Here is a 7878-nt window from a genome sequence, read left to right as displayed (position 1 = left end):
ATGAACAAGGAAATATAATAATAACTAATTTATTATTGCCTCTAGGGCATATTTCCAACATGTTGGGGAACGTAGCATAAATTCAAAATTTTCCTATGTGTCACCAAGATCTATCTATGGAGTCATCTAGCAACGAGGGAGGAGTGGATCTACATACCCTTGTAGATCGCACGCAGAAGCGTTCAAGAGAACGGGGTTGATGGAGTCGTACTCGTCGTGATCCAAATCACCGATGATCCTAGCGCCGAACGGACGGCACCTCCGCGTTCAACACACGTACGGAGAGGAGACGTCTCCCACGCCTTGATCTAGAAAGGAGGAGGGAGAGGTTGATGGAGATCCAACAGCACGACGGCATGGTGGAAGTAGCGGGATTCCAACAGGGCTTCGCTAAGCGCTGCGGGAGGAGGGAGATGTGTCACGGGAGGGAGAGGGAGGCGCCAGGCCTTAGGTATGGTTGCTCCTTCTTTTCCCCAATATATATAGGGCCAAGGGAGAGGGGGGAGGCGCAGCCCTTGCCCCTTCCTCCAAGGAAGGGTGCGGCCAAGGGGGGGAGGAGTCCATCCTCCCCAAGGCACCTCGGAGGTGCCTTCCCCTTTTAGGACTCTCCCCTTTTTTCTTATCTTGGCGCATGGGCCTCTTGGGGCTGGTGCCCTTGGCCCATGTAGGCCAAGGCGCACCCCCTACAGCCCATGTGGCCCCCCGGGGCAGGTGGCCCCACCCGGTGGACCCCCGGGACCCTTCCGGTGGTCCCGGTACAATACCGGTGACCCCGAAACTTGTCCCGATGGCCGAAATAGCACTTCCTATATATAATTCTTTACCTCCGGACCATTCCGGAATTCCTCGTGACATCCGGGATCTCATCCGGGACTCCGAACAACTTTCGGGTTACCGCATACTAATATCTCTATAACCCTAGCGTCATCGTACCTTAAGTGTGTAGACCCTACGGGTTCGGGAGACATGCAGACATGACCAAGACGATCTCCGGTCAATAACCAACAGCGGGATCTGGATACCCATGTTTGCTCCCACATGTTCCACGATGATCTCATCGAATGAACCACGATGTCAAGGACTTAATCAATCCCGTATACAATTCCCTTTGTCTAGCGGTACGATACTTGCCCGAGATTCGATCGTCGGTATCCCGATACCTTGTTCAATCTCGTTACCGGCAAGTCTCTTTACTCGTTCCGTAACACATCATCCCGTGATCAACTCCTTGATCACATTGTGCACATTATGATGATGTCCTACCGAGTGGGCCCAGAGATACCTCTCCGTTTACACGGAGTGACAAATCCCAGTCTCGATTCGTGCCAACCCAACAGACACTTTCAGAGATACCTGTAGTGCACCTTTATAGTCACCCAGTTACGTTGTGACGTTTGGTACACCCAAAGCATTCCTACGGTATCCGGGAGTTGCACAATCTCATGGTCTAAGGAAATGATACTTGACATTAGAAAAGCTTTAGCATACGAACTACATGATCTTTGTGCTAGGCTTAGTATTGGGTCTTGTCCATCACATCATTCTCCTAATGATGTGATCCCGTTATCAACGACATCCTATGTCCATGGTCAGGAAACCGTAACCATCTATTGATCAACGAGCTAGTCAACTAGAGGCTTACTAGGGACATGGTGTTGTCTATGTATCCACACATGTATCTGAGTTTCCTATCAATACAATTCTAGTATGGACAATAAACGATTATCATGAACAAGGAAATATAATAATAACTAATTTATTATTGCCTCTAGGGCATATTTCCAACAGTCTCCCACTTGCACTAGAGTCAATAATCTAGTTCACATCGCCATGTGATTAACACTCAACGAGTTCTGGGTTTGATCATGTTGCTTGTGAGAGAGGTTTTAGTCAACGGGTCTGAACCTTTCAGATCCGTGTGTGCTTTACAAATCTCTATGTCATCTCCTAGATGTAGCTACCACGTTCTATTTGGTGCTATTCCAAATAACTGTTCTACTTGGAGCTATTCTAAATTGTTGCTCCATTATACGTATCCGGTATCTCTACTCAGAGCTATCCGGATAGGTGTTAAGCTTGCATCGACGTAACCCTTTACGACGAACTCTTTTACCACCTCCATAATCGAGAAAATTCCTTAGTCCACTAGTTACTAAGGATAACTTTGACCGCTGTCCTGTGATCCATTCTTGGATCACTCTTGTACCCCTTGACTAACTCATGGCAAGGCACACTTCAGGTGCGGTACACAGCATAGCATACTGTAGAGCCTATGTATTAAGCATAGGGGACGACCTTCGTCCTTTCTCTCTATTCTGCCGTGGTCGAGCTTTAAGTCTTAACTTCATACCTTACAACTCAGGCAACAACTCCTTCTTTGACTGATCCATCTTGAACACCTTCAAGATCATGTCAAGGTATGTGCTCATTTGAAAGTACCATTAAGCGTTTTGATCTATCCTTATAGATCTTGGTGCTCAATGTTCAAGTAGCTTAATCCAGGCTTTCCATTGAAAAACACTTTCCAAATAACCCTATATGCTTTCCAGAAATTCTACGTCATTTCTGATCAACAATATGTCAACAACATATACTCATCAGAAATTCTATAGTGCTCCCACTCACTTCTTTGGAAATACAAGTTTCTCTTAAACTTTGTATAAACCCAAAATCTTTGATCATCTCATCAAAGCATACATTCCAACTCCGAGATGCTTACTCCAGTCCCTGGAAGGATTGCTGGAGCTTCGCATACTTATCAGCATCTTTCAGGATTGACAAAACCTTCCGGTTGTATCACATACAACCTTTCCTCAAGAAAAGTCGTCGAGGAAACAATGTTTTGACATCCTATCTGCAAGATTTCATAAATAATGCAGTAATCGCTAATATAATTCCAACAGACTCTTAGCATCCCTACAAGTGAGAAAGTCTCATCGCAGTCAACTCCTTGAACTTGTCGGAAAACATCTTAACGACAAGTCGAGCTTTCTTAATGGTGATACTTACCATCATTGTCCGTCTTCCCTTTTAAAATCCATATGTACTCAATAGCCTTACGACCATCGAGCCGTTCTGCCAAAGTCTACACTTTGTTTTCATACATGGATCCTCTCTCGGATTTTATGGCCTCGAGCCATTTATCGGAATCCAGGCCCACCATCGCTTCTCCATAGCTCATAGGTTCATTGTTGTCTAGCAACATGACTTCCAAGACAGGATTACGTACCACTCTGAAGTAGTACGCATCCTTATCATCCCACAAGGTTTGGTAGTGACTTGATCTGAAGTTTCATGATCACTGTCATAAGCTTCCACTTCAATTGTTGTAGGTGCCACAGGAACAACTTCCTGTGCCCTGCCACACACTAGTTGAAGAGACAGTTCAATAACCTCATCAAGTCTCCACCATCCTCCCACTCAATTCTTTCGAGAGGAACTTTTCTTCGAGAAAGGACCCGCTTCTAGAAACAATCCCTTATTGCTTTCGGATCTGAGACAGAAGGTATACCCAACTGTTTTGGGTATCCTATGAAGATGCATTTATCCGCTTTGGGTTCGAGCTTATCAGCCTGAAACTTTTTCGCATTAGCGTCGCAGCCCCAAAATTTTAAGAAATGACAGCTTAGGTTTCTCTAAACCATAGTTCATACGGTGTCATCTCATCGGAATTACATGGGGCCTTATTTAAAATGAATGTGGTTGTCTCTAATGCCTAACCCATAAACTATCGTGGTAATTTGATAAGAGACATCATGGTATGCATCATATCCAATAGGGTGCAGTTATGATGTTCGGACACACCATCACACTATGGTGTTCCAGGCTGTATTAGTTGTGAAACAATTTCCACAATGTCTTAATTCTATGCCAAACTCGTAATTCAGATATTCATCTCTATGATCATATCATAGATATTTTATCCTCTTGTCACGACGATATTTCAACTTCACCCTGAAATTACTTGAACCTTTCAATAATTCAGACTCGTGATTCATCAAGTAAATATACTCAACATCTACTCAAATCATCTATGAAGTAAGAACATAACAATATCCACTACACGCCTCAGCACTCATTGGACTGCACACATCAAAATGTATTACTTCCAACAAGTTGCTTTCTAGTTCCATTTTACTGAAAAACGAGGCTTTCAGTCATGTTGCCCATGTGGTATGATTTGCATGTCTCAAGTGATTCAAAATCAAGTGAGTCTAAACAGTCCATTTGCATGGAGTTTCTTCATGCAAATACACCAATAGACATGGTTCGCATGTCTCAAACCTTTCAAAAATGAGTGAGCCCAAAGATCCATCAACATGGAGCTTCTTCATGCGTTTTATACCGATATGACTTATGTGGCAGTGCCACAAGTAGGTGGTACTATCATTACTATCTTTTGGCATGAACATGTGTATCACTACGATCGAGATTCAATAAACCATTCATTTCAGGTGTAAGACCATTGAAGGTATTATTCAAATAAACAGAGTAGCCGTTATTCTCCTTAAATGAATAACCGTATTGCGATAGACATAATCCAATCATGTCTATGCTCAACGCAAACACCAAATAACAATTATTTAGGTTTAACACCAATCTCGATGGTAGAGGGAGCGTGCGTTGCTTGATCATATCAACATTGGAAACACTTCCAACACATATCGTCAGCTCACCTTTAGCTAGTCTCCGTTTATTCCGTAGCCTTTTGTTTCGAGTTACTAACACTTAGCAACCGAACCGGTATCTAATACCCTGGTGCTACTAGCAGTACTAGTAAAGTACACATTAACATAATACATCCAATATACTTCTATCGACCTTGCCAGCCTTCTTATCTACCAAGTATCTAGGGTAATTCTGCTCCAGTGGTTGTTCCCTTTATTACAGAAGCACTTAGTCTCGGGTTTGGGTTCAACCTTGGGTTTCTTCACTAGAGCAGCAGCTGATTTGCCGTTTCATGAAGCATCCCTTTTTGCCCTTGCCCTTCTTGAAACTAGTGGTTTCACCAACCATCAACAATTGATGCTCCTTCTTGATCTCTACTTTTGTGGTGTCAAACATTGCGAATATCTCAAGGATCATCATATATGTCCCTGATATATTATAGTTCATCACGAAGCTCAAGCAGCTTGGTGGTAATGACGTCGGAGAACCATCACTATTTCATCTGGAAGATCAACTCCCACTCGATTCAAGCGATTGTTGTACTCAGACAATCTGAGCACAAGCTCAACAATTGAGCTTTTCTCCCTTAGTTTGCAGGCTAAGAAAATCGTCGGAGGTCTTATACCTCTTGACGTGGGCACGAGCCTGAAATCCCAATTTCAGCCCTTGAAACATCTCATATGTTTCGCGACGTTTCAAAAACGTTTTTGGTGCCTCAATTCTAAACCGTTTAACTGAACTATCACGTAGTTATCAAAATGTGTATGTCAGATGTTCGCAACATCCACAGATGACGTTCGAGGTTCAGCACACTGAGCGGTGCATTAAGGACATAAGCCTTCTATGAAGCAATGAGGACAATCCTCAATTTACGGACCTAGTCTGCATCATTGCTACTATCAACTTTCAACTAAATTTTTCTCTAGGAACATATCTAAACAGTAGAACTGAAGCGCGAGCTACGACATAATTTGCGAAGACCTTTTGACTATGTTCAGGATAATTAAGTTCATCTTATGAACTCCCACTCAAATAGACATCCCTCTAGTCATCTAAGTGATTACATGATCCGAGTCAACTAGGCCATGTCCGATCATCACGTGAGACGGACTAGTCAACGTCGGTGAACATCTTCATGTTGATCGTATCTACCATACGACTCATGCTCGACCTTTCGGTCTTCTGTGTTCTGAGGCCATGTCTATGCACATGCTAGGCTCGTCAAGTTAACCCTAAGTGTTTTGCATGTGTAAAACTGTCTTACACCCGTTGTATGTGAACGTAAGGATCTATCACACCCGATCATCACGTGGTGCTTCGAAACGACGAACTTTAGCAACGGTGCACAGTTAGGGGAGAACACATTCTTGAAATTGTAATGAGTGATCATCTTATTTACTACCGTCGTTCTAAGCAAATAAGATGTATAAACATGATAAACATCACATGCAATCAAATAATAGTGACATGATATGGCCAATATCATATAGCTCCTTTGATCTCCATCTTGGGGCTCCATGATCATCTTGTCACGTCATCGACATGCAAGTCGTGATTCCTATTACAAGAACATGATCAATCTCATACATCACATATATCATTCATCACATCCTTTTGGCCATATCACATCACATAGCATACCCTGCAAACACAAGTTAGACGTCCTCTAATTGTTGTTTGCATGTTTTACGTGGATGCTATGGGTTTCTAGCAAGAACGTTTCTTACCTACGCAAAACCACAACGTGATATGCCAATTGCTATTTACCCTTCATAAGGACCCTTTTCATCGAATCCGATCCGACTAAAGTGGGAGAGACAGACACCCGCCAGCCACCTTATGCAACTAGTGCATGTTTGTCGGTGGAACCGGTCTCACGTAAGCATACGTGTAAGGTTGGTCCGAGCCGCTTCATCCCACAATACCGCCGAATCAAGATTGGACTAGTAACAGTAAGAATATTGAACAAAATCAACGCCCACAACTACTTTGTGTTCTACTCGTGCATAGTAACTACGCATAGACCTAGCTCATGATGCCACTGTTGGGGAACGTAGCAGAAATTCAAAATTTTCTTACGTGTCACCAAGATCTATCTATGGAGAGACTAGCAACGAGGGGAAGGAGAGTGCATCTACATACCCTTGTAGATCGCTAAGCGGAAGCGTTCAAGTGAACGGGGTTGATGGAGTCGTACTCGTCGTGATCCAAATCACCGGAGATCCTAGTGCCGAACGGACGGCACCTCCGCGTTCAACACACGTACAGCCCGGTGACGTCTCCCACGCCTTGATCCAGCAAGGAGAGAGGGAGAGGTTGAGGAAGACTCCATCCAACAGCAGCACAATGGCGTGGTGGTGGTGGAGGAGCGTGGCAATCCTGCAGGGCTTCGCCAAGCACCACGGGAGAGGAGATAGAGAGGGAGGGCTGCACCAATGAGAGAGATCAAATCGCGTGTTATGAGCAGCCCCTATGCCTCACTATATATAGGGGAGAGGGAGGAGGGTGCGCCCCCTCTAGGGTTCCCACCCCTAGGGGGGCGGCAGCCCTAGATGGGAAAGGGGAGGCGGCCAAGAGGAGGTTTCCCTCCCCCCCAAGGCACCTAGGAGGTGCCTTCCCCTTGTGGGACTCTTCCCTCCTTAAAACCCTAGGCGCATGGGCCTCTTGGGGCTGGTGCCCTTGGCCCATGTCGGCCAAGGGGCACCTCCCACAGCCCATGTGGCCCCCCGGGGCAGGTGGCTCCACCCGGTGGACCCCCGGGACCCTTCCGGTGGTCCCGGTACAATACCGATGACCCCGAAACTTGTCCCGATGGCCGAAATAGGATTTCCTATATATAAATCTTTACCTCCGGACCATTCCGGAACTCCTCGTGACGTCCGGGATCTCATCCGGGACTCCGAACAACATTTGGTAACCACATACAAGCTTCCTTTATAACCCTAGCGTCATCGAACCTTAAGTGTGTAGACCCTACGGGTTCGGGAGACATGCAGACATGACCGAGACGTTCTCCGGTCAATAACCAACAGCGGGATCTGGATACCCATGTTGGCTCCCACATGTTCCACGATGATCTCATCGGATGAACCACGATGTCAAGGACTTAATCAATCCCGTATGCAATTCCCTTTGTCTAGCGGTATTGTACTTGCCCGAGATTCGATCGTCGGTATCCCGATACCTTGTTCAATCTCGTTACCGGCAAGT

The sequence above is a fragment of the Triticum urartu genome, chromosome 2 (assembly GCF_003073215.2).
Source record: "Triticum urartu cultivar G1812 chromosome 2, Tu2.1, whole genome shotgun sequence".
Lineage (NCBI taxonomy): Eukaryota > Viridiplantae > Streptophyta > Magnoliopsida > Poales > Poaceae > Triticum > Triticum urartu.
The sequence above is the reverse complement of the archived record's forward strand: the minus strand, read 5'-3'. Positions refer to the sequence as shown.